This window comes from Triticum dicoccoides, chromosome 3B, assembly GCF_002162155.2.
Source record: "Triticum dicoccoides isolate Atlit2015 ecotype Zavitan chromosome 3B, WEW_v2.0, whole genome shotgun sequence".
Classification (NCBI taxonomy): domain Eukaryota; kingdom Viridiplantae; phylum Streptophyta; class Magnoliopsida; order Poales; family Poaceae; genus Triticum; species Triticum dicoccoides.
This window is the reverse complement of record NC_041385.1, coordinates 833,186,421-833,193,726: the sequence shown is the minus strand read 5'-3', so window position 1 is coordinate 833,193,726 and position 7,306 is coordinate 833,186,421. Positions and strand designations below refer to the sequence as shown.

The 7,306-nt window shown below is 44.3% G+C and overlaps 1 pseudogene; it reads left to right on the top strand.

Moving 5' to 3' along the window:
* Positions 1-458: 458 nt before the first annotated feature.
* Positions 459-1,202, top strand: LOC119280205 (annotated as a pseudogene).
* The last annotated feature ends 6,104 nt before the right edge of the window (positions 1,203-7,306 follow it).

Here is a 7,306-nt window from a genome sequence, read left to right as displayed (position 1 = left end):
ATGTCCCTTTGAACATGAGATGTGGATCGTTTGTATTTACTGAATAGGTTCTGCTCCTGGCATTTACCTAACAATTTATTCAAGTTCCCCAGTTGCATCAAAAAAAAAAGGTAAAGATGTCAGATGTTAAGTTACTCACAGGGAATACAAATCTGCATCTCAAGCTCAAAGGTGCGGCACAGAAGATTTACTGCACTCATAGTCACACAAGTTTTACAGAATTCATACAAACAATTGGTCGAATGGCAATCTCATTGAACGAGACATTGTCAGACACAATTATAAGCAGGCACAGAACAAACTCACCTACATCTATTTCTCTGAAACAGCAAAGACATCCAAAATCCCACAACTATTCCACTGTATTGCCCAATGCCATGCAGCAGCCACCGCCACTACTTGCCCCAGCACAACCAGCAACAAAAGTAGCACATACATACCTGGGCCTGGCCAGCTTCGTCTCTGATTGATGCGCAGGATGCACCTAGGCTGTGTCCCGGATCACCACCTCCTCGCTCTTCACCTCTGGTCCACGGACGGCCTCAACGCCAAGGATTTCCCGCTGCTCCGCTCCGTCATGGCCGTGCGCGTGCCCAGCAGGCTGCTTGTGTTCGGACTCTCGCCACAGCTCCTCGCGCTCGCTGCGGTCAACTCTGGGCAGGGCGCTGCCACCGCCTTCGTCGAAGATGCGGACAGCGCGCGGGGTGTGCTCGTTGGGCGTGGCCCCAGAGTCTCGGCGGCCGTCCAGCGGGCAAGGTACCCCGACCCGTCCGGAGGCGTGGGCGGTGCTGCGGCGCGCGAGGTCGAGCCCGGTGTGCCGGCGCCTGACGGGGACGGTGCGCAAGTTGGGATGCCGGCTGGCGCTGACCTCTTTACCGCCGGAGGTGCTTGACGTGAGGTGGGATGTGGTCGTCGGCGGCGGGCCGAGCAGGGCAGGTCCCGGGGAGCCGGGGCGGATGGGCGCCATATACACGACGACCGCACTCGCGCCCGCGGGGGGCGAAGCGGTGGACGTGGCGGTGCACGAGATTAACCGGACGACGGGAAGATCTGATGCCACAGCCAATCTTCTCCACCGAGCGGCGCCATGGCTGCCGGCCGACGAGTGCCTCACCGCGGCTGCTGGCCAACAAGGAAAAGGGGAGCACGGGTGCTGGGATGGAGACGCACCTAAAGGGGGGCCTGGGACACCGGAGGCGTAGGAGAGGCCGAGGGGCCGGAGGCGGAGGGGAGAGCCGGACCGCCGACGAGAGCCCAGCCGAAGGTATCCCCCTTCGACCTTCTCTGCCACTGGCTGGATAACATGAACAAAGGAGCGCGGTGGAATTCTAATAAATCCAGGGGTCAATGTGTAAAATCAAAACGTTTTTCCAGATACACTTAAATTGGGACCGCGGGTTGATTCCCCGGAAACTGCGGGGCTTTTCTGCAAAATGTACGACCACGGACGACCAGAAGCAATCGGTGGTTTATTAGTAGGTAATAAAGATAAAGAGTAAAGAAAAGGTCAGAGTTGCTTTGGTTTTGCAGGTGAAATAGCACCGATATAGACTTCTTTTTTTAAAGCCTTGAAGTTGAAACAATTGAGGCCTTATAGTATCCAATAACATCTCACCCTTGGGATCTGGCCCAATCCCCATGCTTTCACACTGGACGGTTCGCCAGCGGGACATTCATTGGTTTCCATGTTTTTATTTTTTCTATTTATTTTATTTCATGTTTTATTTTCTTTCTTTAATCTACTTCAGAAATTTATATTTTATATATATTCCTTTTTTAAAAAAATACAATAATGTTTTCTTTTGAAAATCATTAGTAACACCTTTTAACAGTACATGGACATTTGTAAAATAATAGGTGAACACTTTTATAAAGGCATGAACACTTTTAAAATTGCATGCACGTTTTTCAAAAGTACGTGAACACTTATTTTAAAACTATATGAAACATATTGTGCATGTGTGAACACTTATAAAATTACATGGCATTTTTTAAAAGATGGGAACACATTTTAAATTACATGATAGTTTTTTTAAACATGAACACCTTTTATAATTCATGAACATTTTTCAAAATGGGCTATCATAAATTTTTTAAATGGAGGACATTTAAAAGAATCACGAATGCCTTCTTAAAAGGTTTGAACATTTCTTAAAATTGCAGAATTTTAAAAAGATATATGGGAAACCAATTTGCGTGTTGTACACGTTGATAGAATCTTATGAAATAATTTTGATGTTATATACGTTGATACAATTTTCTACAAGTAAATTGGAAATGCAAAGTAGCTAATATTGGTTGTGGCAGCTTTCATATAAAAATGATTTAGATATATAGTTTTAGTTATTGGTATGTACAACACTTTAGAACTTTGCTTGTAGGTTTGACCTTAATTAGATGAGTCAAAGAATAGGCATCATACATTTGCATGCATACAAGCTCATGGTTTCAATTTGAGGATGTTATTAGCAGTAGCATTTTAGACGTAAAACTAGATCAAAACAAACAGGTAAACAAAATGCTCATCCGCTCGCTTAAACTCTACAGCTCGCCACCGCCGCCGCCGAAGCCGCCCATGGGAGCCCTCACGCTTCTCGACGGCGAGGGCGACGCCAGCGGCGACCACCACCAGCAGCCAATGGGGATCGTCCCCGCACACCCCGAGCCCGCGCCGACGGCGGCCAGGGCCACCCACACGACGCGCCATCGGGATCATCCACCCGCGCCCCGCCCGACATCCGCATCATCACCGAGAAGACGGCCACCTTGGTCGCCGAGAAAGGGCCCCAGTTCGAGCGCCGCGTCGTCCGCCAACACCCGGGCAACGCCAAGTTCAGCTTCCTCCAGTCCTCCAATGTTAGCATTCAAAGTAGGAGTACTTTTCCAATTTGAGCATTCAATAAGCAAAACCAAATCGTAAAATAAAGTAGTATTCAAATTAGCATGCATTCAATTATAAGCAAAAGTACATCATCTCTTGTGTCCGTACATCATCAAATATTATCACTAGTAATACTCCTTGAATAATATCATACATATAACATCGCTAATACAGCTAGAATCGTAGCGCCCGACGGGTATCGTCGCGGGCGGTGGACACCCAAAGAGAAGGAACCATCACAGGATCATAGCTCCAGTGAGATCCCTGAACAACCTGCCAGGTATTGTCGAACCTGCCCTCCAACGCAACCATGTAGCGACGGACGTGCTCGTCCTCCTCGCCGACACTGTGACGTACCACCTCCGCGGTGTCCGGAAGCCTCGGCACCGTCACTGGCTCATGCGACCGCCACCAAACAAGGATCGGGTCAACAACGGACCGGCTCCTCACCAACTTACGCCCCCCGAAAGGTAGCACCTCCTAATACCAGCCCGGCGGAGCCCAGTCCCGGACATGGCCCCTCTGATCAAGCCGGCCTCCTTCGCCGAGTCGACGACGAGGATGCGGGATAGGCATCATCGACGTCGATGCGGGATTAATTGCTTGAACTAAAAAAAATAAACTAGTTCTATTAATTTTCTTGTTAAAATAAAGTAGTTTTATTAAATCAACTAGTTCAACTACTAAGCACTTTCTATAAATAAATAAAATAAAGTAGTTCTTACTAAAAATAAACTACTTCTATATATAGTAAAATTTAATAAAGTAGTTTTATTAATTAATCAACTAGTTCAACTACTAAGCACTTACTATAAATAAATAAAATAAAGTAGTTCTTACAAAAAATAAACTACTTCTATATATAGTAAAATTTAATAAAGTGGTTTTATTAAATCAACTAGTTCAACTACTAAGCACTAACCTAAAATCGATATCTACTAATAATTAACCTAAATAAAAAATTAATACATACATGAAAAAAACATATATAAACAAAAAAATGCTATGAACATTATATTCATACATACATACCACATCCATACATATATATATACATTATATATCTGAAAAAATGCAATGAACAAGAAATAATACAAATTATATGAAAAAATGAAGATTACCGTGGGCGGAGGGCGATGGCGTGGGCGGAGGAGGGCGACGGCGTGGGTGGCGGAGGGCGACGGTGACGGTGACGGGCGACGACACGGCTCGGGGGCGCGCGGCGGAGGGCGACAGCAACGGCAGCGGGGGGCGGAAGGCGACGGTGACGGGTGACGGCGTGGGCTTGGGGGCACGGGCGACAGCGGCGACGGGCGCGGGCGACAGGGCAGGGCGACGACGGCGACGGGCGCGGGCGGCGGGGCAGAGGGTGGCATCGGCGGCGGGAGATCGAGAGGAACTGAATGAAAATTTCACAAGTGCTGATTATATAGACATAGCATTGGTCCCGATTCGAGGCACCAACCAGGACCAATGCCCCCCTTTAGTCCCGGTTGGTGCCACCAACCGGGACAAAAGGCCTCTTTTCAGCAGCCCAAAGGGCGGGAAGCAGAGGGCTTTGGTCACGGTTGGTGACACCAGCCGGGACTAGGGGGGGCACTGGTTCCAGTTGGTGCCACCAACCGGGACCAAAGGGGGCATTGATTTCGGTTGGTGCCACCAACTGGGACTAAAGGCCTTGTGCTGGCGCGGTGCGGTGGGAAGTTTAATCCCACCTCGCTAGCTGAGAGAGCTCAACACCTGTTTATAAGCTGCGTTGCAGCTCAGGTGCTGAGCTCCTCTCTAATATGCAGGCATTACTTGCCTACCCTTGCCACTCCCATGTTGGGCCTATTGGGCCTGCGGGCCTGCATCCTGGGCCATGTACAGATGGGTTTCTAGTCGTATGCAGGCCAAGTGACCCATTAGGCGGCATTTTTTTATTTTTTCTAGTATTTTATTTGTTTTTTGAATTATTTATTTTCTTTTGATTTTTGCTTTATTTTTTTATTCTTTTTGCTTTTAGCTCGGAATAATTATAAACTTTCTGTTACTCCATTAGCTTCCAAATTTGAATAGTTTAAATTTTAATTCTATGAAATTTGTGTGAATCACTAGTTTGTCAATAACTTCACTATAAAAATATATTTTGAGTGATTCTTTTTCCTGCTATTTAATATTACTGCATTTTATCATTATATTCAAAAACAGATTTTGTTATTTTAGTTTCTATCAAAAAATTCTTTATGAAAATTCTTTTTGCTACTAAAGTTTCTAACAAAAATATTCTTTATGATAATTCTTTCAGCTTTTCATGTTTTGAACAGAAAATACTTTGATAATTTTAGTTGCATAAATTTTATATAATTTTAGTTTCAAAAATACTAGAGGTTTATAAAAACTTTTTAGTTGATTCCTTTTGCTATTAGAGTTTTATAAAAGTTTTTTAGTTGATTTTCTTTTTGCTATTAAAGAATATCATAGTTTTGTTTTAGTTGATCATAAATGACCCTGAAATTGAACTCCAGACTTTTTGTGTGTTCAAAATGCACCATTCAAAGCCGCATCATCAATTTTCAATCCTTTCTGACTTCATTAGTTATTTTTCATGCATTTACTAATTTTTTTAGCTATAAGACCTTGAAATTGAAAAGCATTTCAAATGAACTCTGAAAAGGTTGAAAGTTTGTATGGTATCATTATTTCACCCACATAGCATGTGCTAAAAAGTTGAGAGGGTTATGGAAAATACTGGATACACTTCGTGTACAAAATGGACAATCTTTTTCGAAGTATCAGGGTTTCACACGGAAACTCATTTGTTACACAGGGATTTCATTTTTTTAAACTTATTTAAACTCCTGACTTTTTGTGTGTTCAAAATGCACCATTCAAAGCCACATCATCAATTTTCAACCCTTTCTGACTTCATTTGTTATTTTTCATGCATTTACTGATTATTTTGAGCTATAAAACCCTGAAATTGAAAAGCATTTCAAATGAACTCTGAAAAGGTTGGAAGTTGGCATGGTATCATCATTTCATCCACATAGCATGTGCAAGAAAGTTGAGAGGGTTGCGGCAAAAACTGGATGCACTTCATGTATAAAACGGACAATCTCTTTCGAAGTATCAGGATTTCATACGGAAACTTGTCTGCTACCACAGGCATTTCAAATGAACTATGAAAATGTTGAAAGTTGGCATGGTATCGTCATAATAGTTATGGAGAAAGTCTTCACTTTTTCTTCGCTTGTGTCCTTTCCTTATTGCGCCGTAACCATGGATAATCTTCATCATTTATCAGGATGCTTGGGTCAGCCTTGACTTTGAAGGGAGGAATTTCATGAAACTTTTCATAATCTTCGGACATGTCTCTTGCCCTCCACTCCCAAGATGTCCCTTTTTCCTGATAGAACTATGTGGCGCTTTGGCTCATCGTATGATGTATTCGCTTCCTTATCTTTTCTTTTTCTTGGTTTGGTAGACATGTCCTTCACATAGATAACCTGTGCCACATCATTGGCGAGGACGAACGGTTCGTCAGTGTACCCAAGATTGTTCAGATCCACTGTTGTCATTCCGTACTGTGGGTCTACCTGTACCCCGCCTCCTGACAGATTGACCCATTTGCACTTAAACAAAGGGACCTTAAAATCATGTCCGTAGTCAAGTTCCCATATGTCCACTATGTAACCATAATATGTGTCCTTTCCCCTCTCGGTTGCTGCATCAAAGCGGACACCACTGTTTCGGTTGGTGCTCTTTTGATCTTGGGCGATCGTGTAAAATGTATTCCCATTTATCTCGTATCCTTTATAAATCAATAAGTCGAAGATGGACCCCTGGACAACGAGTACAACTCATCACAAATAGTGTTGTCACCTCTGAGACGTGTTTCCAACCAACTGCTGAAAGTCCTGATGTGTTCACATGTAATCCAGTCGTCGCACTACTCCGGGTGCTTGGAGCACAGACTGTTCTTATGTTCATCGACATACGGGGTCACCAAGGTAGAGTTATGTAGAACTGTGTAGTGTGCTTGAGACCAAGAATATCCGTCCCTGCATATTATTGAGTCCCTTCCAAGCGTGCCTTTTCCAGTTAGTCTCCCCTCATACCGCGATTCAGGGAGACCTATCTTCTTAAGATCGGGAATGAAGTCAACACAAAACCCAATGACATCCTCTGTTTGATGGCCCATCGAGATGCTTCCTTCTGGCCTAGCGCGGTTACGGACATATTTTTTTAGGACTCCCATGAACCTCTCAAAGGGGTTCATATTGTGTAGAAATACGGGGCCCAGATTGACAATCTCGTCAACTAGATGAACTAGAACGTGTGTCATGATGTTGAAGAAGGATGGTGGGAACACAAGCTCGAAACTGACAAGACATTGCACCACATCACTCCTTAGCCTTGGTATGATTTCTGGATCGATCACCT